General features: G+C 42.6%; 1 protein-coding gene across 1 annotated transcript in view; it reads left to right on the top strand.

Moving 5' to 3' along the window:
* MYO3B (myosin IIIB) overlaps positions 1–26,394 on the top strand; it is a 313,368-nt gene that overhangs the window by 246,730 nt on the left and 40,244 nt on the right. The window lies entirely within an intron of this gene.

Here is a 26,394-nt window from a genome sequence, read left to right as displayed (position 1 = left end):
TCCTCAGTCGCAGCAATGGTGGGCACTGTTTATCAAATTCAACAGAGGGTCAGTTACCTTTTAATCTTTTCCCTTGCTTTTCACCCAGAGAATGGAAACCCACCATGATGGTGGATCTACTCTATCTCTGTCTATCATCTCTACATTGTTAGTGTTGCTGTACATTTTAGGCATGCTTTGATCACATGAGTGGGTCTCATAGTTGTACCATTGTCTTAAGGATGTAGCCTTAGGATACATTCTATCCAGTGTCTTGAATGTCATGGATTCTGCTGAGATTCTTCTTAGGGGAGATGCGTGATGACCAGGTAAAGGACCTTTTCAGTGGTGGCTCTGTGTGCGGAGCCCTTTTCCCAGCAGACATACCAAATATTGCAACTTCTCAGCAAAAGGCCTTCTCATTTACAAAGTCTGCTTAGTTTTTTCATTGATGTATGGCTACAAGCAAAATTATATTATCAACATATACAAGCAGAAAAGTTGTTTTCCTTCATTTGCAAAGAATCATACAAAACAAAGTGGCACTAATAAAGAAAGGTTCCAGGGTGGCAACAGAAAGCAAACTAAAAATGCTTTTGCAGTTTATCAAAACTATCCCGCAGTATCAAGTTACAGGAAAAGTGGTGCTATTAACAGTAATCCTTCTAGTTGGTTAATTGGTTCGGCAACTTCCATGCACATGACATGTGATGCTAATTATTTCCCCCCAAGAGTTAAATGATAACTAATCAGAGGCGGCTACAGTTGCAAATGGCAACAAAATATCTAATTAGAATATTAGAGTGCCTGGTATCTAGTGGACAGACCAAAGCACTCGTCAGGAGAGCTATGAGATTCAGGTGAGGGTCATCCCTTGTCAATCCCAGCAGGTATATAAGAGGACGACCTGGCTTGCCCAAGCCTCAAAACAAGCAACAGGAAAACAGTAAACAACGGAGTGAAAAGGGGAAAAAATATTGGGCAGTCCTCCGGCTTTTATCATAAACCTCCCTAAGAGCTCTGGTTGGAACTAAAGGGTGGGATATTGCATGTTATAAATACAGTGGTACCTCGGGATGTGAACGGGATCCATTCCAGAGCCCCATTCACATCCTGAACAGAACGTAAGATGCGACAGCGTGTCTGCGTGTGCACGGGTTGAGTTTCACCACTTCCGCACAAGCGCATGACATCATTTTGACCATCTGCGCGAGCGGCAAAACCTGGAAGTAATGTGCTCCGTTACTTCCAGGTCGCCGCAGAGCGCAACCCGGAAATACTTATCCTGAAGCGTATTTATCCCACGGTATGACTGTAAATCCACAAACAAACAAAAGCCCTTTGGACTTCATGCATCCTGTAAACACACAACCCCAGGCCCAGGTACCCTACAGTTCAGTAAGCTTATTGATTTAACTTTTAAAAACAACGATCTCATATAGTATCCAAGAAAACTCTCAAAAGAAAATTGTTAAGTGGGTGTTAATACATTTCTCGAAGTCTCCCAACCCCTGCTGGTTCTCAGTGTGTGTCTGCTAGCTACAGGTTTATGTATTTTCTGGACCAGGGCTTGGAGCCTGAAGCCCAGGTGGGTAAGGTAAAAGGTAAAGGACCCCTGGATGGTAAAGTCCACTCAAAGGCGACTATGGGGTTGCGGCGCTCATCTTTCCCGATCATGTGGCCAGCAGGACTAAAGCACTTCTAGCACAACAGGGCACTGTGACGGAAGCCAGAGCGCACGGAAACACCGTTTACCTTCCTACTGAATCGGGACCTATTTATCTACTTGCACTGGTGTGCTTTTACGATCTGGGACAATGCAGAGAGGAAGGTGGGCAACAGAAATGGCAGAAAACCAGCTGGGAGATGGAATTAACTGTTACAAGTGAGCTGAGGTCAGAATAACGGTGTGGGAGCAGGAGGGTGCTGCCATGGTCAAACCAAACGCCTGCAGTTGAAGACGTAGTCCTGTTGCAATGTGCGTAGAAATCAGAAGCAGGAGGGCCTTGCGTGGAGGGGGGCAGAATCAGGATACTGCATCTGGTTCAGAGAGGGAGGGGCATGCAGAGAAGCAAAAGACCAAGCCAAGAGAAACTGCTGCGCAGGCAAACAACTCGAGGCTGCCTTGATACTTAGCATTTATACCCAGCAGGTTAGCAGTGACCTAAGTGTCAGCAGCACCAGATAAGTCCAAGATCAAATCTGCAGCAAGATGGGAACAAACATGACTTGCAGCAGTGAGCCAAAGTGCAGCGTTCATAGATTAAGATCTGATACCTCTTCCTGACATCTTGTTGCATATAATTGTTTTCAACCCACCAAAACAGCCCCACAAAATTTCGAGTTATATGCAGTGCGTGCATGTAACAAGTAAAGCAATGAGCTGCCGTGCCGTGCCAGTTTTATAAAAATAAATTTGGCAAAAATTCCCTCTTCTATGCAGGAACAGTGTCCCTCTTTTTCCTTTCCATTTGGCCGCCATTTTTATATTCCACCTTTTCATCAGGAAGGTAAACGGCGTTTCCGTGCACTCTGACTTCCATCACGGTGTTCCGTTGCGCCAGAAGCGGTTTAGTCATGCTGGCCACATGACCTGGAAAGCTGTTTGTGGACAAATGCTGGCCCCCTCAGCCTGAAAGCAAGATGAGCACCTCCTCCCCATTGTTGCCTTTGAACGGACTTAACCGTCCAGGGGTCCTTTAACTTTTACCTTATTGAATAAGTCCCCACTTCAAGAATAGAATCTTCCACCTCCCGGCAAATAGAAGGAGAAGAAATGAAGGCAGTGAGAGATTTTACTTTCTTGGGCTCCATGATCGCTGCAGATGGTGAGAGCAGTCACGAAATTAAAAGATGCCTGCTTCTTAGGAGAAAAGCAATGACAAACATAGACAGCATCTTAAAAAGCAGAGACATCACCTTGCAAACAAAGGTCAGTATAGTTAAAGCTATGGTTTTCCCAGTAGTGATGCATGGAAGTGAGAGCTGGACCATAAAGAAGGCTGATCGCCGAAGAATTGATGCTTTTGAATTATGGTGCTGGAGGAGATTCTTGAGAGTCCCATCGACTGCAAGAAGATCAAACCTCTCCATTCTGAAGGAAATCAGCCCTGAGCGCTCACTGGAAGGACAGATCCTGAAGCTGAGGCTCCAATACTTTGGCCACCTCATGAGAAGAGAAGACTCCCTGGAAAAGACCCTGATGTTGGGAAAGATGGAGGGCACAAGGAGAAGGGGACGACAGAGGACGAGATGGTTGGACAGTGTTCTCGAAGCTACCAACTTGAGTTTGACCAAACTGCGGGAGGCAGTGGAAGACAGGAGTGCCTGGTGTGCTCTGGTCCATGGGGTCACAAAGAGTCGGACACGACTAAACGATTAAACAACAACAACAACATATTCATGGAACAGGACTTTTGAGGATGTGTGCATTACACTGGAACACTATAAATGATTTCCATATTAAACAATAAATCTGCTAAATGAAACCTTTCCCGCCCCCTCAACAAAGTCTGTGTAAGAGACATCACTTTTATACTCCTGGCTTTCTCTTTAACGCTGAATAATACCTTTCTCTCTGGGTAGCCCAACAAGATGGTAGATGCATTACCAGAGCAAACTATTTCACTGAGTGAAAGTGGCAGAATTCTGCAAATGGGGCAATACAAAGCAAATACAAGCTAGCTTTGTGACAGCTCCTGTGTCAAAGGAGCACCAATTATTATTATTGTTGTTTCTGATGAAGAAATGGCTACACCATTGACTTGATCTATCAAGGAAATAAGGAGGTGGAGGGAACAAGCAGGCGGCCACAGCCTTTCTTGGTAATGTGTTTAAAGCACTTAAGGGAAGCAGTGATTATCAATCACTCTTAAATGAGTAAGTGTTAAAGATATGAACCTGTTGAAGACTAATAGCCTATTCCAGTGCTTTTGAAAGCGCAGCTCTTCAGCTGGAAATTCAAATGCTTTCACACCCCAGTGAGCCTGAATTGCACCGAGTGCCTGATGTGTAGTTTTGAGCGTACAGTGCTTGAGGTAAATGAAATGGCAAATGCAGTGCCGTTTATTATTCTTGGAATAAATTTAGCACATAAGGGTATACAATGGGCAGCCATCTCAACGGGCCATACATGTAGTCCAGTCCTGTACAAGTAAGGAAGGTGACCAGATGGGATAGCTCAGTTGGCAGAGCATGAGGCTCTTAATCTTAGAGTTGTGGGTTCGAGCCCTGTGTTGGGCAAAAGTTTCCAGCCTTGCAGGGGGTTGGACTAGATGACCCTTGTGGCCCCTTCCAACTCTACAATTCAGTGATTCTATGAATAGAGGACAGGGCTCCTGTAGCTTTTAATAGCTGTGTAGAAGAGGGAATTTCAGCAGATGAAGCTCGTCATGCAAACCACACATCCTGGAATTCCCTCTTCTGCACATCTGTTAAAGATACAGGAGTCACGTCCTCCGTTTCATCTGGTCAACTTACAAGAAAGTACATGGGACTGCAGACTCGATTTCACATTTACTCACAGATAATATGTATGGAAGTGAGAGCTGGACCATTAAGAAGGCTGATCACCGAAGAATTGATGCTTTTGAATTATGGTGCTGGAGGAGACTCTTGAGAGTCCCATGGACTGCAAGAAGATGAAACCTCTCCATTCTGAAGGAAATCAGCCCTGAGTGCTCACTGGAAGGACAGATTGTGAAGCTGAGACTCCGATACTTTGGCCACCTCATGAGAACAGAAGACTCCCTGGAAAAGACCCTGATGTTGGGAAAGATTGAGGGCACAAGGAGAAGGGGACGACAGAGGACGAGATGGTTGGACAGTGTTCTCGAAGCTACCAACATGAGTTTGACCAAACTGCGGGAAGCAGTGGAAGTCAGGAGTGCCTGGTGTGCTCTGGTCCATGGGGTCACGAAGATTCAGATATGACTATATGACTAAACAACAACAACAACAATAATAATAAAATAAAATAAAATAATAATAATAATTTATTATTCATACCCTGCCCATCTGGCTGCGTTTCCCCAGCCAATCTGGACAGCTCCCAACAGATTATTAAAGTCATGAAAAAATATCAAATATTAAAAGCTTCCCTAACCAGGGCTGCCTTCAGAGTTGTCTTCTAAAAATCAGGTAGTTGTTTATTTCCTTGACATCTGAGAGGAGGCCGTTCCACAGGGCAGGCGCCACTACCGAGAAGGCCCTCTGCCTGGTTCCCTGTAGCCTCACTTCTTGCAGGGAGGGAACCGCCAGAAGGCCCTCAGAGCTGGATCTCAGTTTCTGAGCTGAACGATGGGGGTGGAGACGCTCCTTCAGGTATGAAGGCAAAGCCACCCAGATAGCTCCTTTCCCGCAAACAGCAACTTTAGGAAAGAGCTATATGACTAAGTGACCCATTTCACAACTGCCTCTTGTCCACTCCAGATTGCTTCCTCTCCCCCACTGCTTCCCTTTATTATAATGTTCCCAATACATTGCTGTGAGGGATCCAGGCCTCGCCTCTGAAAGAGAAATGCTGAAAGTTTCTCTCTGTGCTGTATGCATGCTTACTTTGGAGTAAGTCACATTGATTCAGCTGCAAATCTCTCCCAGCTCTTTCCTACACATTTCCTGAAACTTTAAAATGATCCATGCAAATCAGAATGTCGATGAATTTGATCTTACACATGAGTCTCATCTGTTTTCAGCATTACTTTCTGTATTATGTTTCAGAAGTGATGCATTAAAGACAAAATAAGCCATCATGGTGTCACTCGTGAAAACATGCTGCTAACTGGGTTATTTTTAACAAATCTCCAACAAATCTTGTAACACGCCTCTCGTGGCTTTAAGAACAATATTTTAAAATTGGGAGTTAGTCGGGGGGGAATATTGCAAAATTATTGGATCACCTGCAGATGTTTTCCATTCTCCCAAACAGTGCTGCGAACCCTGTTCTCTTTTGCATCTGTCCACCATGGTGAAAGGAAATGTGTCATTCATGTCTGATGATTAATTGGGACTCATGACACACACAAAACCACCAAATACCAACTGCAATAAACCTGCATCTCTATCAGTGATGAAATATTGGAGTTTGAATAGTGCAACATCACCAAGGCAAAAACCTGTGGCTTGTGTACAACAAATGAGAAGATTGTTGTGTGAAAAGCCCCCTTTTCATTTGAGAAGAAAACAAAACAGTTCAATATTTCATTTATAAAAGAGAAGCATCATAAAGGCCTGGTTTTCTTGACATTGGCTATGATGGCCACTTACCTGGGAATAGGCCAGACTGAACTCAGCGGGGCTTATTTTTGAGTAAACAAATAGAGGATTTCACTGTTAGTATCCTGTGCAAAGACTTTGTTCAACTGATACTTTAAAAGGAGACAAGATCTCCAGTTGTCTTCTTCAGTCCATGGGAGGACTTCAGATTACTCTGAATGTGATCACCAGGCGTCAACACTTTTATTGCTTCGGGGATTTAAGCAGTGCAATCCTATGCATGCCTACTCAGAAGTAAATCCAGAGTGAAACTTTAATCTCTCTCACCTTCCCATGACATATTATGATCCCTTTTTACAGTTTAAAACACGCGCACAAAAATTGCTGGAAGTCTGTGCACTCCTGTTGTGCACAATGTCTTCATGAAGTTAAACCAAGGCAAACGCAAATCAATGGAAACAAAAGCCACTTTAAACTTCCTGGGTAAAAACAGACAAAGTCTGGAGAGAAGCCCCTTGTCCATTTCATCTCAGCAGCAAGTCCAGCGGAAGCCTCAAGGCAAAGTCTCAAGGTTTATTGTTATTACCATTTACTTTAGCTCTTTTGTGACTGAAGGATTAGCAGCTGTGACACACCAAAAACAGAAATACTTTTCTTGTAGCATTCAATAAAAGTGCTGCTGAACGCACAGCCCTCTCCACTTTGTGGATCAGTTGTCTTTTGTATTGCATATATCATATCCCTTTCTTCAATTTGGGTGAGGGTCAAGCATAGTCTTAATAATAATAATAATAATGCTCAAGTAAAACAACAACATTCTATCCATCTTAGCTACACGACTTGCCAAAAAAGGGGGAGGGGACCTCTTCAATTTACATATGATTCGCCTAGCTGATCAGCAAAAGATTGTTGCCCATCACCAAACATTCACATTTCAACTACAGTGGTACCTTGGTTCTCAAACTTAATCTGTTCCAAAACCAAAGCGTTCGAAAACCAAGGTGCCCTTTCCCGTAGAAAGTAGTGCAAAATGGATAAATCCATTCCAGACTTTTAAAAACCCCTAAAACAGCAATTCAACATGAATTTTACTATCTAGCGAGACCATTAATCCATAAAATGAAAGCAATAAACAATGTTCTGCAGTCACACAATCAATCCATCAGTAGCTGGACTGGGTTTCACACAGTCACAAAAACAAAACAAAAAAAGAGCCGCCAAAACAGAAATGCTAAATAAATAGCAAAAACAGACAGACCCCAGCGTAACACACAAAACAGAAGTGTGGCACTCAAAACAGAAGCACAACACTCAAAACGGAGCACATTTGGCTTCTGAAAAAAGTTCGCAAACATTTACTTCCAAGTTGGTAGTGTTTGGGTTCCAAGTTGTTTGCATACCAAGGCGTTTGAGAACCAAGGTACCACTGTACAAGAACAAGAACACAGCTCTGTTTCCAAAAGCTGTTCGACTGGCAGGCTAAACCAGGTGAGGGTAGCCGATGAGTCTCAAAGCCATGGTGAGCTGGGAACTTGCCCTGCATGCAAAGACGGGTTCCAGTGGATTGAGCAGACAAAACCAATAGTGGGTCCAATGGTCAAGAAGGTAGTTTCTGCACCTGCTGTAGAGAGAAGGGAGGGGCAGATGGGGCTGGTCAACCAAGGAAAGTAGACCACCTAGGAAAACAACAAACACTCTGTGAGGTGAGTGGGGCTGAGAGACTTCAGAGAAGTGTGACGGGCCCAAGGTCACCCAGCAGCTGCATGTGGAGGAGCGGGGAAGCGAACCCGGTTCACCAGATTACGAGTCTACTGCTCTTAACCACTACACCACACTGGCTCCTCCTAGGAGGAAAACTCTGATCCTAAACCTCCGCTGCCTTGTGGGATATCTTCAGGAGAAGAAAAGGCTAAGGAGTAAACCTTACACAAATAGAGAATGGAGTCCCTAAGATGGTTGGATGGTGCCTTTTATGCCTCCTTCTGGCAACTACTGCACCAAGCTGGTGCCAAACATATTCTCTGCTTTCCTTTGAACCACATCAGCAAGGCTAAGAGTCTTGTCATCTGGGCAGCCCAGGGCCTCTATATACACCGCTGAAGTTTGTGACCCAGGGAGGTCACTTAGGTGCTGCTTAACACACCGGTTTGACTTCACTGTCAGAGGTGCACGCCATTGTCTGTTAAGAGACAATGCCAACAACATCATGTACATAATCGAATTTCAGGTCTAGGCTGTGGGTTTCATTTCAGACTGTTTATGTGTACTACTTTTCAGGGGAAATGTCCAGTTATCAGTATTGATAAGAACTGGTTAATGCCTGAATCCTTTGGTGAGGATTCAAAGATGGGAAATCAGAATGAGTTGCACAGTCTATGCAGAACTGCATGAATTCGACTGAACCGTTTCTACTGAAAATCCACATCTTTCCCCATAGCTACAGAAGTCACAGTGCAATCTCCTTCTCCTCACCTCCTCCCGCTTTTCACATTTCGTGGTTATCACTCTCTGTCGCAGATATTTAACTTTATATCAGGGTTCTTCGGGAAACCTAAGCAGCTACTCGTGCCTTTCATCTCTAGTCACCTGGATTCCCAAATTCATGTCAAAACAAGGGATGAGAGGTTGGGTATTGTGGGGATCCGGCTAATAACTTGACAAGTAGGTTGATTCCCTCAGGCATAACTGATTATGATCCATTAGCTTCAGAGTGAATTTTTTCCCCCAAAGTCAAATTTGAGCCACTTAACCCCCAACATAATTGGATGGCTTTAAATGTTTTTGAAAGGCAAAATATGAATAAATGAAGAACAAACAAAGAACTATCTTGAATGGCAGCTTTGTTGTTGTTACGTTACATAATGTTGCATACATACACTACACCACACTATTTGTGTACTATTTGCATATCATCATTGCCTACTTCACACACAAAAAAACCCTTTTGGTCTTCTAGTGATGGTAAAAGATGCAGAAATATAATTGAACCTTGGGGTTTAGGTTGGAGAGTAGGTGAAAGTGTTGTGCTTTTTAATATTAGATTTAATTATCGTGGAGTTAAAAAGAAAGACTAAAAGGTTCAGAAAGACTTGTGCAGCAATTATGCATAAAATATTGTAGCAAAGAAATGCTTTTTTACATTTGAAATCAAAGTAGCTAGCAATTTGTTTCTAACCGGTTTCCAGTCTATGTGGGGTTCCCCCCGCCCCCCCACTCTCTCTCTCATTTTCTATCCCTGACATGGAGCCTTTGACTAAGTACTTCTTTTTCTTTACCACGTCTTTGTTGATGGGCTAAGCTTTTTATCGTACTGTACCTCGCTGTGCTGTTATTATTGCTCAAAGTTTTCCTAAATATCCTCTGTGAATCCCTCTGACAGCTTTTCTGCCAATGCTTAGCTACTGCTGTGAGCACTCCAGAACAGCTGCATATGTCTGTGGCGGTCCCCTCACTGAAATATTGTACCTCCCCAATTAATTTCTCTTCACTTCTCTCTTTTAGCTTGCTTAAGCTTGTGTATTGCTGAAGAAATTATTAAAATTGCAGGATGGTTTTTATCTGTGCTCTCTTTGTCTGCCAAGTCACCTTAGATCTGAGCTTCCTTTAATCATGCTCCTTTCTGATTAGAGATAAGAGAGTGGCGTTTTCGTATTTGTCTCCCAATCTTTCATTTGTAGAATATATTCTCTTTATGTTCTCGTAAAGCCAACAAATGCAACTACTTGATTTAAATCACTGTACAGATTTATATACAGTATTTATAAATTTGGAGGATGCCTAAGATATGCATGATCATCTTTTGTGGCAAAGCAAAAGCACAGACAGAAATCCCTAGAACAAGGTGGAGAGTCGTAATTAAAAGCAGAATTTGGCTAGGCAAAGACCAATCCTCAAAACATTTAGCCAAACTAGATCAGCTACACAAATGCACACAGCTGTTTCCTGTTAATACTGTCAGAGGCTATGGGCAAGGTGCGGGGGGGGGACACACCTCATAGACCTGGTGTTTGGTGTTATGAATATATTTAGTTATAATATGACATAATGGAAAATGATGGTTATTATCTGTCAGTGGTACTTGGTACTCTGGGAACCAATACAAACCTTTAGTTCAGGGGTCAGCAAACTTTTTCAGCAGGGGGCCGGTCCACTGTCCCTCAGACCTTGTGGGGAGCCGGACTATTTTTTTTTGGGGGGGGGGGAATGAACAAATTCCTATGCCCCCAAAATAATCCAGAGATGCATTTTATATAAAAGCACACATTCTACTCATGTAAAAACACCAGGCAGGCCCCACAAATAACCCAGAGATGCATTTTAAATAAAAGGACACATTCTACTCATGTATAAACACGTGATTCCCGGACCGTCCATGGGCTGGATTGAGAAGTCGATTGGGCCGGATCTGGCCCCCGGGCCTTAGTTTGCCTACCCATCCTCTAGTTTGTGAAGCAAAAATCAAGCATAAATTTCAGAGGTCACCCAGGCAGCCAGAGCAGGCAGGCTGGTGAGTCAACAATAGTTAGGGTTACTCTTACAGCTGAGGGAAATTTGCCAGGATAATCAATATTAGGAAAAGCCTTTGCTAAATTTAAGGCTCACCAGAGGAGGCTCATTTTAAAACATGTGAGTGGAAGCATAACCTCCCCTGGGGTTTTTCCATTTGCCATCACCCTATAAGTGCAACGATTTATTTGGGTCCAACCAGCAAACTAAACTAAATTCTTTTTCAAGTTTAGAAATCTCATGACCAAATGAACTGCCATAGGGATTATATTAAAGTTTTATTACAATTAATATCAAACATGATTCCCTGATCTTTTAACTCGGCAGCTTCACTGTACACTGCCTGCTAAATACATTTTTATTCAGACAAGCCTACCCAGATATGTAGAGTGTGTATCTACAGATATATGAGGCATTTGCATGTGTTTTAATCTGTTTTTAGCTTATTGCTTGTTTTAATTATCACTTGAATGTTTTAAATGGCTGTTTTTGACTGTTTCTATAGATGTTAAAGGGTGGCGCTGTGGGTTAAACCACAGAGCCTAGGACTTGCCAATCAGAAGGTCGACAGTTCAAATCCCCGCGACGGGGTGAGCTCCCGTTGCTCAGTCCCTGCTCCTGCCAACCTAACAGTTCAAAAGCATGTCAAAGTGCAAGTAGATAAATAGGTACCGCTCCAGCAGGAAGGTAAACGGCGTTTCCGTGCGCTGCCCTGGTTTGCCAGAAGCGGCTTCGTCATGCCAGCCACATGACCTGGAAGCTGTACGCCGGCTCCCTCAGCCAATAAAGCGAGATGAGCGCCGCAACCCCAGAGTCAGCCACAACTGGACCTAATGGTCAAGGGTCCCTTTACCTTTACCTATAGATAATGTTGTTCATTTATTCTTTTCGTAAACTTCTTTGATGGTTTTTTTACAAAGTGGTATACAATTTTTTTGGGACGCAGGTGGCACTGTGGTTTAAACCACTGAGCCTAGAGCTTGCCGATCAGAAGGTCAGCAGTTCGAATCCCCGCGATGGGGTGAGCTCCCGTTGTTCAGTCCCTGCTCCTGCCAACCTATCAGTTCGAAAGCATGTCAAAGTGCAAGTAGATAAATAGGTACTGCTCTGGCGGGAAGATAAATGGCGTTTCCGTGCGCTGCTCTTGTTCGCCAGAAGCAGCTTAGTCATGCTGGTCACATGACCCGGAAAAACTGTCTGCGGACAAATGTCAGCTCCCTTGGCCAGTAAAGCGAGATGAGCGCCGCAACCTCAGAGTCATTCGCGACTGGACTTAACTGTCAGGGGTCCCTTTACCTTACTATACAAATTTTACAGAATAAATAACTAAAATAAACTCAGAAATTTAGTCCCAAATGCACTTCCCGTAGCCTGAAGGCCACAAGTTTGCAAATCTCATGTCCATCTTTTTGTTTCGATTTATTCATTTATCAAATTCTGCTGTAAATAAATAAAACCTCTAAGGTGTTTCTGCCAATACATAAGGAAGTTTCTGCAAGTCCTGTGTTCACAAAGCGTATTTGTGGCATATTCTGAACTATTAGGCACCCTTTATTCCGAGCTATTATGCATGTTGCCAACCTTACTCTCAGCTGTCCAGAATTAATTGCTATATAGAATTTCACTCGTCGGTGAATCTATAATCACACACAGCTGTGAAAAAGAATGATAATAGCCCATTGATGGCCTGGCCTACGTTGAGAGTTGTGCGTTGCTAGAAGACGGCACCTGTATAGATAATATATTAAATGTATTCTGAAAGGTAATTAATCTTTATAAAATTATAATGCAGTAAAGATTCTGCAAACCCAATCCTGAATTATCTGCTTCACAATTACTAACAATATTTCATCAATCAATGCAAAGGGCATGATCATTCCTTGAGCCAAACTTCTTTTAAAAGCTGGAGGGAGAGGGCAGTCAAACTAATGTACACTGCAGCGGAGCAGTATAAAGATCACATGAGAAGGGAGCTAACAGGTTGTCTAGCTTGGCCCTAAGAGTTCACATGTGACAGCTGAGTAGCTTATTTCACAGGCTTCCTCAACCTCGGCCCTCCAGATGTTTTTGTGGGAATGTTCAGGGATGCAGGAGAGAATATATTGTCTGATAATAGCCTTTCCAACAAGTTTACAATTTAGCAGAGTATCATTCCCCTTTTTAAACTTGCAGCAGATGCGTTTGCTCAGGCTCACTAAAGCCTCTATAATAACTGTTCTGGTATTTCCCCCTTATTCCCTCATAAAAGATAAGACACAACACAGTCTTCTATAAATGTATAAAAAGGTTTACTCACACATCATTCTGTTCACAATAGGATCTCAGAAGGCAGACTTAGCTTAGAGAAGTAACATATACCTGGAAACTATCTCATAAGAAGACAGTCCCTTTGTCCTCACTTGGCTGAGCCAAGAGAGCATCTTTGGCTAAGCAGATGTTGCTTCTTCGATGCATGTAGTCAAAAAGAAAGAGATAGATGCCCCGCCCTGTGCTTTTGTCCTTACCTGCACAGGTGAGGCCATGCCCACCTCTAGTCACATGCAGAGGAAGTCTGTCCCAGCCCAGAAGGAAACAGGAAGTTTACCTGCTGGCTGGACAAACATTCCCCCCCATGTGTAAATATGCTCACTCTAGGAATGTTGTACTTGACTGCTCTTGTGTTTCACATCCCACAGTTTTGAGACTACAATTCCCATCATCCCTGATCACTGGTTCTGCTAGCTAGGGATCATGGGAGTTGTAGGCCAAAAACATCTGGAGGGTCGAGGTTGAGGAAGCCTGTTATTGCACCTGTGTTTGTGATATATGTCTTATCCCAGCATCTGAGTGGAAGCTTGGTTGAACATTGAGAAAGGGAGGAAAGGGCAAGTAAGGTGTGTTTCAGATTGCCCCCTCCCTTGATTTTATTCATTCAGGTGCTTGGTGAAGAAGTGGTTTTATAGAAAGACTTTCAACAGATTAAAATACCTTTTTTGTACTGACATAGGTTGTGTGTCCTATGGTATTCAGGGCCGGATTTAGGTTTGATGAGGCCCTAAGCCACTGAAGGTAATGGGGCCCTTTATATGCTCAGCTGTCCTTCGTCAACAACAAAATTCTCACTGTTTTTTGTGTTGAATATATGCTATATGGTAATTTATGGACCTAATAGGTATCTAAAGCCATTTGCACATAACAAAGTTTGTATTTTATCAAAGTAATTGTTGGAACTGAAATACAATTAAGAAGTATATTAATAGTGAAATACAATTAAGAAGAAGTATATTAATAGTGAAATTTACTATTTCCCAACCCTACTTTACTGTTCCCAACCCTAATCCTGCGGAAAGCCATCTAATTAGATTTTAATTTGATCCTGACTTGTTTTTAGGAGGTAATTTAATTATTGTTTGATTTTATACCAATGTTGTATATTTGGTGTTAGCCGCCCCGAGCCTAGTCTCGGCCGGGGAGGACGGGATACAAATACAGTCATACCTCGAGTTGCGTTTGCTTCACGTTGCGTTCTTTCAGGTTATGAACATGGCAAACCTGGAAGTGTTTACTTCCGGGTTTGCCACTTCACACATGTGCAGGGGCGATCTATCTCGTCACACGCACACACAAAAGCGGCACTCTACTTACTGACTTTTCGGGGTGTAAATGGCACCCCGGAACAGATCGCGTCCATAAGTAGAGGTACCACTGTAAAAGTTTATTGTTGTTGTTAAATAATTATTAAGCTCTAACTGTATGCGGTTCAAATCCCCGCAACGGGGTGAGCTCCCGTTGCTCTGTCCCAGCTCCTGCCAACCTAGCAGTTCGAAAGCACTTCAAAGTGCAAGTAGATAAATAGGTACCGCTCTGGCGGGAAGGTAAATGGCGTTTCTGTGTGCTCTGGTTTCTGTCACGGTGTCCCGTTGTGCCAGAAGCAGTTTAGTCATGCTGGCCACATGACCCGGAAAGCTGTCTGTGGACAAACACCAGCTCCCTTGGCCTGAAAGTGAGATGAGCGCCGCAACCCCATAGCTGCCTTTAACTTAACCGTCCAGGGGTCCTTTACCTTTACCTTTTCCCTTAATCAAACCCTACTTAATTCTTCACTTTTACTAAATCCAATAATTATGGGGAGGAGCTGGCACAAACTCATTACACATTGTCAGGGAACTGCCATTGGAACTAGAGGCGGAGGGAAGGCTCCAGAGGGATGCCGGAGAGGGTTCCAGTAGGGAGAGGGGCAGCCCATTTGCTGGGGAAGGAAATCAGCATAAGACCAGTGGAGAAGGGGGGCAGATGGGGGAATCGGAGAGGAGGCTCCAAGACTCCTCACCGGAGACCAGCGGAGAGAGTACGGGTCCTCCGCTGCCCACACCCTCCCTGCGCAGAAGACTTCCGCGCAGGGAGAGTAGGAGGAGACTTGGCGTCAAACAACTTTTATGCTGGAAAAGGTTTAAGAAACGCCCACTGACGGATTCTGCCAGCGACTGAGACAGTCACGATGCTAGAGACTGTTCAGTCAGAAAGGGTTCAACCAGGTAACCTAGCCAGAAGTGGCGGCAACTTACGCACGAGCAATCCCTAAACCCATTACACACATTTAGGGGGATCTGGGGCCCCCTCCATACTCATAACAATACCCTGCTAGTTATTTGTGTAGATGAGTCGTCTGAATGCTTGGCTATCTGGGTTTTCTGTGAAACTCTGGAATTTTAGCAATTCAGATATTTTCCTGTAGCCCAAGGCAATAATGGATGTGGTAAGCAAATATTGCTTTAAAGAGGATGCCTCCTGATTTACATATTTTAAAAGTACTGAGATCAAAAGTAATGAGAATTTAATCCATATGGCATATAAAAGATAAATAGGAATATTAATACTGTATCAAATACTAATTAAAGGAAATACACGTTCCATTTTAAAAAAAGTCTTGCACAGATACAAATAAGTTGATTAAAATCATAACATCTGGGTTGTTGTTTTTTTACAGAAATGCATTCTACTTGTTGAGAGTTTCACAAAATTAACAAATTTAATCCAAAACAGAAGTTTGGATCTCAAAGAGTACCCAAACCACAGTACGTTATAAAGTGTCAAGAATATAAGTTAAACTGATGTAAAACAATTAAGTCGGTTGCTGTACCCTTGCTAGGATACTTATTTTCCTCCCTCCTCCTCCCTCCCCCCTCCCCACTTTAGGTTGATTCTCCCACCCCACCCACCACCCACTTCAAGCTGCCTCTTAACCTCTTCCCATTCAACTGTCATTTAACGCCTTTTTGTGAATTGTGGCATGCACATTGCATATCTCAGTTAACATAGTTCTGATCTGTGCATGCAGCCGAAGGAGGTGCCAGAAAAATGAGGCAGTAGAGTGGACTGTGCCATTGAGGGTGCAACACACACAACCTTACAGGCTGTATGTATTCTATTTTAAAATTCTTATTTAATTCTTTTTTAATTCTTTTTAAAATATCAAAATAAGTGGTTCTGTAGACCAACTTATCATATAAACAAAACATATTATGAGGAGAATGGCACATGCAGAAAATAAACCAAGGATTCCAGGGTAATTCCTTGTTTCGCCCAACTGGGCCTCTTCTAAGTCTTTCATCTGAAACCTGCATACAAAGAATGCTAGAATTCTTAAAACCATCTTCATGTGGAACATTACAAGATTGATATAAGAATTGCTAGCATAATAGATTGTATTTCCTGGTCAATCTGCTGAACTCTAATTTCTCATAATATGTTTTGTTTATATGATAAGTTGGTCTACAGAACCACATATTTTGATATGACACATTGAATTGTATTTTTAATTTTTTTAAAAAAGAATTAAATAAGAATTTAAAAATAGAATTCATATAATTACATACAGTGTGTGTTGTTCAGTTTTGCATTCACGTGACAAAGGGTTTGGAAGTGTTTTGTGTTTTTTTATAAAAATTTTATTGGTTTTTCACCATTTATATAAACACAAACAATACACAATACAAACATACAAACACAAAAACAAACATGTATAATTTCATATCCATTTTTTCTTAAAACTTATTTCGCCGACTTCCCCATACCTCCCCTTTCTGCATTCCAAATTCTTAAGAAGAATTGTAAAATTAATGAGTGTTAAAATGTTGTGGTTATAGAAAGTAAGGGATTACAGCTGTATAAGGTCAAGTAAAAGAAAAGAAAAGGAAAAATTGAATAAGATTAAGGGGAGGATTTGCTGAAACAAACAAGGGTTTGGTAGTGTTTTGACCATTGAGGGTGCAAGCAGATGCTCAGCCCTTGGTGCCAGATCTCTCAGGAGCAGAGACAGTGACTCATTTTCAAGCATAGATGCTTGTGTCCTAGCAGATTCAAGCAATTCTGCCAGAAACAAGCTTTGGGGAGTTAAGGGCAGTCCTAGTTCCAGGTGTGGAGAGTCCTCCTCTCCCTTTGGTGACTTCACAGACAAGAATTAATGAGCAGTTTATAATTTATAGGAGTTTTTTATTTATTTAATCTGGTTGCAAGCAAAGATCCACATCGCTCCACAAAGAGAGTAGTTGGCTACTCTAAATCCTCCCCCTTCCATCCCCAGCAACATCCTGGGCGCCAACGGAAAGTTCCTCCTCCTGAGACTTCCGGTCGGCGCCAGCGCTAATGGCGGTCCTCTTTCCGAGCTCCGGAGGAGGACTGCTCTGCGAGTTCGGGTCTGACCCGCTACGGCAAGCGGGGGACCCCTAAAATCACAGGCGCGGAAGCCTGTGAACAAGGAGATTCGGTGGGCACCAGAAGCGCCCCCCCCTTACCGCAGAAAGAGCCTTTTTAAAGGCTCCGGAACGACATCGGGGGAGCACGGTGCTGAGAATCGCTACCCAGCCCGCAGGGTGAAGCCGCGTCGCCATTAGCGGAGAGCGCCGATTCCTTCCTGTAAATTCTGGACTGAAAAAACCTGTGAGTAAGACTGAACGTCTATCTGAAACTAAAGTTTTATTTGAAAATCGGCTGAAAACGGGGGAGGTGAAAATTAAGGAAGTCTGCCTTCCCCCGACTGCATGACAGCTAAAGCAACGAAAATCTTAAAGCTGCATCCGTAAGAGACATTGTTTTTGATCATCTAAATCTGACATTTGGACTTAGACCTCCCCTCTAGCTAGCAGGGCAGAGGGGAGGAAAAAGGGACATTAAGAGCTGCATGATTTACTTAAAAGAAAAAGAAAAAGTCTTCTGCTGCCTCAATAACCTGAAGCGGACTGCTAAATAAGACAATAGGGCACTGAACTGACTTTAAACTTTTGTGAAAGTTACATGGTGGAAGTTTTGCTTGATACAAAGTTCTTGGACCTTGTTGCTACAGTGTATTAGAGCAGGCTGAGACAGTATCTTTGGAAAAGTGTTGTAATACATATTTACAAGCCTCCTGATATACCTGTTTGAAACTTTCTTTGTCTTCGTACTTGGACATTTTGATTTGCTCCCTCTAGAGGATAAAGTAACGGTTGTTACAGCCTAGGACAGTGGAATTTTCCACCAGGAGACTGTTCCCGTGGGAAACGACCTTGGGACATGAGTGGTCCAGAAGAGATAACTACAAGAGCCAAGGCTAAACAACAACAACATCAGCAACAGCAACAGCAACAAAAGAAGAGAGGCTCGATTACAGGCGTAACTCCTACAGGAACAACAGGAACAACAGGACAAGAAAAAGTGACAGCCACTTCCATGGATGCAGTGACACAAGCTTTACTTAAGATAAACCAATCCCTGGAGACTCTAACAAAGCAGAGCTCAGAAAATACACAGAAATTAACAGAATTAACAGCAAGACTGGACTTGAACACAGAATCTATAAATAAGCTGGTTCAGGAAAATTCTGCAACACGTAAAATTGCAGAAGAAGCTAGAACCATTGCTGGAGAGACTCAAGAGAACTTAGAACCGATTGCTAAAAAGGTGCATGAACATGATGCAACTCTGGCTTTGTGGGAATTACAGAGAAAAGAGAGAAATTTGAAATTGAGGATAATTCCAGAGAACGAAGGAGACAATCTCGTGGAGTTCTTAACACAAGAGTTTGCGGATTGCTGGGAAGATTTGGAGGAGGACGAATTTAAAATTACAACAGCATTCAGATTGGGTAAAAGACAGAACAGAAAGACTCCGAGGGATTGCTTGATTACCCTTAGATCCAAGGAAGAAAGAGACAAAATATTAAAACTACACTTCGAAAAGGCCCTGCAAATTGAAAACTCATTTATACAGATTTTTAAAGATATTCCTAAACATATTTTGGATTTGAGAGCCTTTTATAAGGATTTGGTTTATCTGCTAAAGAAGAACACTATCCTCTTTAGGTGGGAATTCCTACAGGGACTGTCTTTTGACTACAAGGGAAAGAAGGTGAAAATAAAGATGATACAAGATAAAGAGAGATTTTTGGAAAGATACCGAGAGGACTTACAGAAGGGAACTGTGGACCCAATTGCAGAACAGAGGAGAGCAATAGACATTCTGAACCTATCGTTTGGACATAACCCACCACCATCAGAGGAAGAGCAACAACTTGGAGCTGTTGGAGGAGTATCAGGAAAATAACAAGATGGCCCTGCAATTCCTTAGTTGGAATTGTAATGGGCTCAACATGCCTTTGAGGAGACGACAAGTTTTTCATATTTTGAATAGAGAACAACTGGATTTGATATGTTTACAAGAAACTCATATAACCAGAGCTCACAGGAGATTACTTATAAACAAAAGATTAGGACAAGAATTCATCTCATCGGACAAAGTCAAAAAAAGAGGAGTTGTGATTTATGTAAAAGAAAAGTGGGCCCCAAAAATGATGTTTAAAGATGAACAAGGAAGATATTTGGCAGTTGAGATACAAGTACAAGGAGAAAAATTTCTGATAGTTGGAATTTATGCACCAAACGAAGGCAAGGCAGAATTCTTCAAGAAACTTCATGAAACTCTGACGGACTATTTGGATTACAATATGATAATTATGGGAGATATGAACGGTGTGGTCTCCACAAACATGGACAAGGCACAAAGATTGACAGTCACCAAGGAAGGGAGACTCCCGAAGACCTTCTTTGAAATGACGGAAAATATGGACTTAATAGACATGGAGAACAAGGAACCCTCTTGAGAGAGAGGGAACTTTTTTCTCCCAAGCAATGATGACCTGGACTAGAATTGATCAAATTTGGATTACTAGTGGGATGGCTCCAAAGATTAAGAAGGTGGAAATCTGCCCAAAAACTTGCTCCGACCATAACGCCGTGAAGATGGAAATGAAACTTACAACAACTGGTCAATTTAGATGGAGGATGAATGACACCCTGTTTCGAGATAAGGAGATCCACATGAAGGCCCAAAAAACTTTAAAGGACTATTTTGAAATAAATCTAAAGGCCGATGTGGAAAAAAGAGTGATCTGGGACGCAAGTAAAGCTGTGATGCGAGGTTCTTTGATTCAACAAAATTCAATAAAGAAGAGAAAACAGAATGAGAAAAAGGAAAAGATATTGGAAAAGATAAAGGAAGGAGAGAAAAAATTAAGAGCAAAGCCAAAGTCCCAGGAGATTTTGAGAGAGATTAAGTTATATCAGACACAATATATGGAATTGATGAACCAAGAGATTGAATGGAAGATAAAGCAAATGAAACAAAAGTGGCATGCATATTTATGGTATGACAAAATCAAAGTGCATAGGGCCTTTAAAAATCACATTGTTAGAAAAGCGTTGTTTAATGTTTGGATAAGATATAAAGATTTGTTGGAAAACAAAACCCCTAGATGGTTGTCACTCTTGGAGGCTAAGGCATTGAAGAAACTCAATATGGAGGTCGGATGGCCAAAGTATTGGGAGATTTTGGAACAAGATGGAGACAAATTGAAATTACAGAGCCATGAGAAAATGAAACCTAAAGTACGAGATTGGCTCCATTATTATCAAATAATGGAGGTTTATAAACAAGACAGGAAAATTGGCTTCCAGGTGGAAAAATCCAAATTAGAGACTGAACTGTTAGAACCCAATACTAAGAATTTGTCAAGAATGTATAATTTGCTGCTGAAATGGAATACACAAGATGAAACGGTTAAATCAGCCATGATTAAGTGGGCACAGGACATTGGTCATAACATTTTGTTTGCTGACTGGGAAAGGTTGTGGAACACCGGTATTAAATTTACGGCATGTAATGCCTTAAAGGAAAATATTATGAAAATGATTTACAGGTGGCACATGACCCCAGTCAAGCTAGCAAAAATTTACCATTTGCCTGATAATAAGTGTTGGAAATGTAGAGAAACTGAAGGTACTTTCTACCACCTTTGGTGGACATGCCCGAAGATTAAGGCTTTCTGGGAAATGATATATAATGAAATGAAAAAGGTACTTAAATGCACTTTCCTTAAGAAACCAGAGGCCTTTCTCTTGGGCATTGTCGGCCAATTGGTGTCAAAGAAAGATAGAACTTTCTTTATGTATGCAACAACAGCAGCAAGAATACTCATCGCAAAGTATTGGAAGACACAAGATCTACCCACCTTGGAAGAATGGCAGATGAAAGTGATGGACTATATGTCATTGGCCGAGATGACTGGCAGAATCCATGACCAGGGAAAAGAGACGGCGGAAGAAGAATGGAAGAAATTTAAAATCTATCTTAAGGACTATTATAAACTTGATGAATGCTAGAATGTCGAGGTTTTGAGAAAGAAAGGGTTACAGCGATATAAGACTAGATTAAAGAAAAGATTAAGACGACAGAGGTTGGACATAAATATTTAGAAGCTGCTAAAAAATTTTGGACATTGGGATGCAGAAAGGGGAGGTATGGGGGAGTCTGAGAAAAGAGGTTTATGAAAAATGTTATGAAATTATACGTGTTTGTATGTCTTTTTATATGTTTGTTTGTTTTAAAAAATTTTGTAAAACCAATAAAAATTTTTATAAAAAAAAGGAAGTTCCTCCTCCTCTCTGCATTCCTTGTTTTCTAATACGGATGGACCGCCTAGTTTGTGGGGAGCATGATGTCTCTGCTGGCTGTTCCCTCCCTTCTGTTTCTCTTTCCATTATCTCATAGCTAGGTAACTCCTGCCAAAGCTGCTTGGTGTCTGTGTCTCTCCCTGCTTCTGAAACCGCTGGAAACAAGGGGGGATGAATCTTTTTCCCTACAGCTCCTCTTCAGAGAAGAGCTGATCTGCCTGAGAATGCCTTCCCCAATCCTCTGATTCAGACCGTTCCCTGACACCTAGGTTTCACTCTTTCTCTAAGAAGCATGAGCTGAAATGAAGGAGGAACATGCATGGGAGAGGACGAAAGTCCAAACACAAATGTTGTTGTTGTTGTTGTTTAGTCGTTTAGTCGTGTCCGACTCTTCGTGACCCCATGGACCAGAGCACGCCAGGCACTCCTGTCTTCCACTGCCTCCCGCAGTTTGATCAAACTCATGCTGGTAGCTTCAAGAACACCATCCAACCATCTCATCCGCTGTCGTCCCCTTCTCCTTGTGCCCTCCATCTTTCCCAACATCAGGGTCTTTTCCAGGGAGTCTTCTCTTCTCATGAGGTGGCCAAAGTATTGGAGCCTCAGCTTCAGGATCTGTCCTTCCAGTGAGCACTCAGGGCTGATTTCCTTCAGAATGGAGAGGTTTCATCTTCTTGCAGTCCATGGGACTCTCAAGAGTCTCCTCCAGCACCATAATTCAAAAGCATCAATTCTTCGGTGATCAGCCTTCTTTATGGTCCAGCTCTCACTTCCATACATCACTACTGGGAAAACCATGGCTTTTACTATACGGACCTTTGTTGGCAAGGTGATGTCTCTGCTTTTTAAGATGTTGTCTAGGTTTGCCATCGCCTTTCTCCCACGGAGCAGGCGTCTTTTAATTTTGTGACTGCTGTCACCATCTGCAGTGATCATGGAGCCCAAAAAAGTAAAATCTCTCACTGCCTCCATTTCTTCCCCTTCTATTTGCCAGGAGGTGATGGGCCCAGTGGCCATGATCTTCGTTTTTTTGATGTTGAGCTTCAGACCATATTTTGCGCTCTCATCTTTCACCCTCATTAAAAGGTTCTTTAATTCCTCCTCACTTTCTGCCATCAAGGTTGTGTTCCATATGTCCAGGATACATCCTCTTTTCCATGGGTAGAGTCGTCATAGCAATCTATATTTAAAAGTAAAGGTAAAGGGACCCCTGACCGTCAGATCCAGTCATGGACGACTCTGGGGTTGCGGTGCTCATCTTGCTTTACTGGCCGAGAGAGCCAGCGTACAGCTTCCGGGTCATGTGGCCAGCATGACTAAGCTGCTTCTGGCAAACCAGAGCAGTGCACGGAAACGCTGTTTACCTTCCCGCCAGAGCGGTACCTATTTATCTACTTGCACTTTGACATGCTTTCAAACTGCTAGGTTGGCAGGAAAAGGGACACAGCAAGGGGAGCTCACCCCATCACAGGGATTCGAACCGCTGACCTTCTGATCGGCAAGCCCTAGGCTCTGTGGTTTAGACCACAGTGCCACCCGCATCAGTATTTAAAAGTAGAAGTAGAAGACAGCAGGTGTGTCCTCTTTTTTCCTCTTCAAAACATGGCAACCCTACAAATGTAAAAGGACCTGAAGCCCCCAGTCCTCCAAGAGGTCTTCTCCTACCCTCCCCAGAAGCTGGTCTCATCTTCTAGAGAGTGTACCCATGTCCTGTTCCCTGTTATCCCTGGGGTATAAAAGCCTGGTCTAGGAATTAGGGCAGCCCCAACTGCTGGAGGAGCAATTAGAATATCCCTGCCTACATGCTCTAGGAATGTCCTCTGGGAAACAAATTTCTGTTCTCATATTCTTCCAGAGGGCATTCCTAATCCTGAAATTTTCTCAGAAAGACTAATAACAATAGAAATCAATGGTAAGAAAAATTCTCTTGGGGTTTTTCCTTCCTTTTGGTCGGTTACAGACAGGGTGATACTTAATATTGCTATGTTCATTTATCCCTTTTCTTTTCGTATGAAACTCTTTTGCATATATATATATATATATATATATATATATATATATATATATTCCAGCTGGAAAAAATTAAAACAGAGACACTTCATCAAATCTTTGCTCCAGTCCTGAAGCAATTCTGAAATGTTGACTGAAGCAATCTAACTGCCCTGGAGCACTTTTACAACATCAAACATTTTAATGAAAATGTTTTCCTCAAACCCTAGAGCATTTCCAAATATTAAATGTAGAAAAGGGATGATTTTCTCTCCAGCCCCAAAGCTATTCTAAAATATCCAGTGCTAAGTTGAGGGATGGAAGTGTGTGTGTGTGTGTATTATAGATGTAGACACACACACACACACACACACACACGTATTAGTGTGCATAAGCAATATGACTATAAACTACAGTAGAACTATAGTAAGCATGGGTCATTCAGTGTCCATTTGAACACTGCTTGACGAGTGAAGATGTTACACAGTGAAGACTGACTGACAGAATTTGGAATGTTTTGTCTCAAGAAAAACAAATGTTTCAGTGTTAGGTACTGAAAGTCTGCCAGGAATTCAACTGGAAATACTTTTCTCCATCCTGACAGTCTATGGAGAAAATTTGGCTGTTGTGATGGCAGATCTCCTTGCACTGGCAAGTGGCAAGTTGTCTGAGAGGAGCAGTTTCACAACATCCCCCCCCATGCTTGCTATATATTCAGAAATGCACAACCACCAACATGTGAGAAGGCCAGGCCTTTTCACCCGTCGCATTTCTGCTTACATCAGCAAAACAGCAGTCTCTCTGCCTTCCTTCGGTATTCTAACAAGAAATTCAACATGAAACAAAACAAAAAATGGAGAGAAGCATTATTTACCTTTTCTTGCATGGTTGGAAACACCATACCTAGCACAACGGGTCAAAACACAGAATATGGAAATCCAACAGGAGTGAATGTAATCATGGCAGTTTGACTCCGACCACACACCCAAGACCTATAGTAGCCATATTTGTTGTCTGGCCACTCTCTGGTTACTGGATTTTAGGGATCGCATGGGTCTCCATTAAGGTCTTGGCTTGGGACCTAGGAACTGTGAGCAGAAGTAGGCTTGTACCATGGGATTACTCCACCCCCTGGTAAAAGGTAAAAAGGCAAAGGACCCCTGGATGGTTAAGTCCAATCAAAGGCAACTATGGGGTTGTGGTGCTCATCTCGCTTTCAGGCTGAGGAAGCCAGCATTTGTCTACAGACAGCTTTCCGGGTCATATGTCCAGCATGACTAAACCACTTCTGGCACAACAGGACACCATGATGGAAGCCAGAGCGCACAGAAATGCTGTTTACCTTCCCACCGCAGCGCTCCTATTGATCTACTTGCACTGGCGTGCTTTCGAACTGCTAGGTTGGCAGGAGCTGGGACAGAGCAATGGGAGCTCACCCTATCGCGGGGATTCGAACCGCCAACCTTCTGATTGGCAAGCCCAAGAGGCTCAGTGGTTTAGACCACAGCGCCACCCACGTCCTAGTTGCACCCCCTGCAACCCTTGGCCTCTCATACAGGTACCTCTATCTGGTTAGGGTTATTTCTCCCTCTCTCGGAAGAGGAAGGACAGGAAAGTGACTTTCTGGGACCTTCCTCCCACAGTTCACAGAAGCCAAGCCATTGTATATTGAATTATATTAGGATAGTTACCTTCCAGAAAGTCTATGCTACGTTATATATACGCAATACAGTGTTAAGTACTTAATTCGGGTTAAGTACTTAATTCATTCCAGAGGTCCGTTCTTAACCTGAAACTGTTCTTAACCTGAAGCACCACTTTAGCTAATGGGGTCTCCTGCTGCCGCCACGCCGCCGGAGCACGATTTCTGTTCTTATCCTGAAGCAAAGTTCTTAACCTAAAGCACTATTTCTAGGTTAGCGGAGTCTTTAACCTGAAGCATATGTAACCTGAAGTGTATGTAACCCAAGGTACCACTGTATATTGAGGGTATTGTGCAACATTCTCTATTCTCCTTGTAGAAGAGTCTAGCTAGTACAAGTGGCTGGGACCAGCCTGAACACACAGCAACATGAAGCAGAGGCTTTGGCCAGCAGATTCTGTGGAGAACATCCTTTCCCAGCATCTTATGTCAATTTCTTTGTGCCATTCAAAATGCAGAATTTTTATGCTTTGGTGTCTAATAGCAGCTCTAAAGAGCAGCTTTGCACTTCAGTCTGCTTGGTTGGTTGGTTGGTTTCTTTGCTTGAAGGTGCTGTATAAAAGAGTAGTGATAAACAAAAAATGCAATTTAAAATCATAATAAATAATATAAATTATGCAACAAAAACTTCAAATTAAAAACAACAAAACTAAAAGATGTAAGCATTGTTGTATCTCAGCATTTTCCCTGACTAGGAAGTGGGAGGATAAATGTTTCCCATTTTATTCTCACAAGAAAGCTGCAAGGTAGATTTAGGCTGAGATATAGACTCAGTGAGTTTTGTGGCTTCTTTCCACACTGGCTCTGCTAGGTTTCTTTGAGTCTTAACCCTAAGTTACTCATCTGTTCATTGCTTCCATATTTTTGAAGAAAAAACAAATTAGGAAGGAAGGAAGGAAGGAAGGAAGGAAGGAAGGAAGGAAGGAGAGAGGGGGGAGAGAGAGAGAGAGAGAGAGAGAGAGAGAGAGAGAGAGGAAGGAAGGAAGGAAGGAAGGAAGGAAGGAAGGAAGGAAGGAAGGAAGGAAGGAAGGAAGGAAAGAA

The sequence above is a fragment of the Podarcis vaucheri genome (genome assembly GCF_965113315.1).
Source record: "Podarcis vaucheri genome assembly, chromosome: 1".
Taxonomy (NCBI): Eukaryota; Metazoa; Chordata; class Lepidosauria; order Squamata; family Lacertidae; genus Podarcis; species Podarcis vaucheri.
The sequence above is the reverse complement of the archived record's forward strand: the minus strand, read 5'-3'. Positions and strand labels throughout refer to the sequence as shown.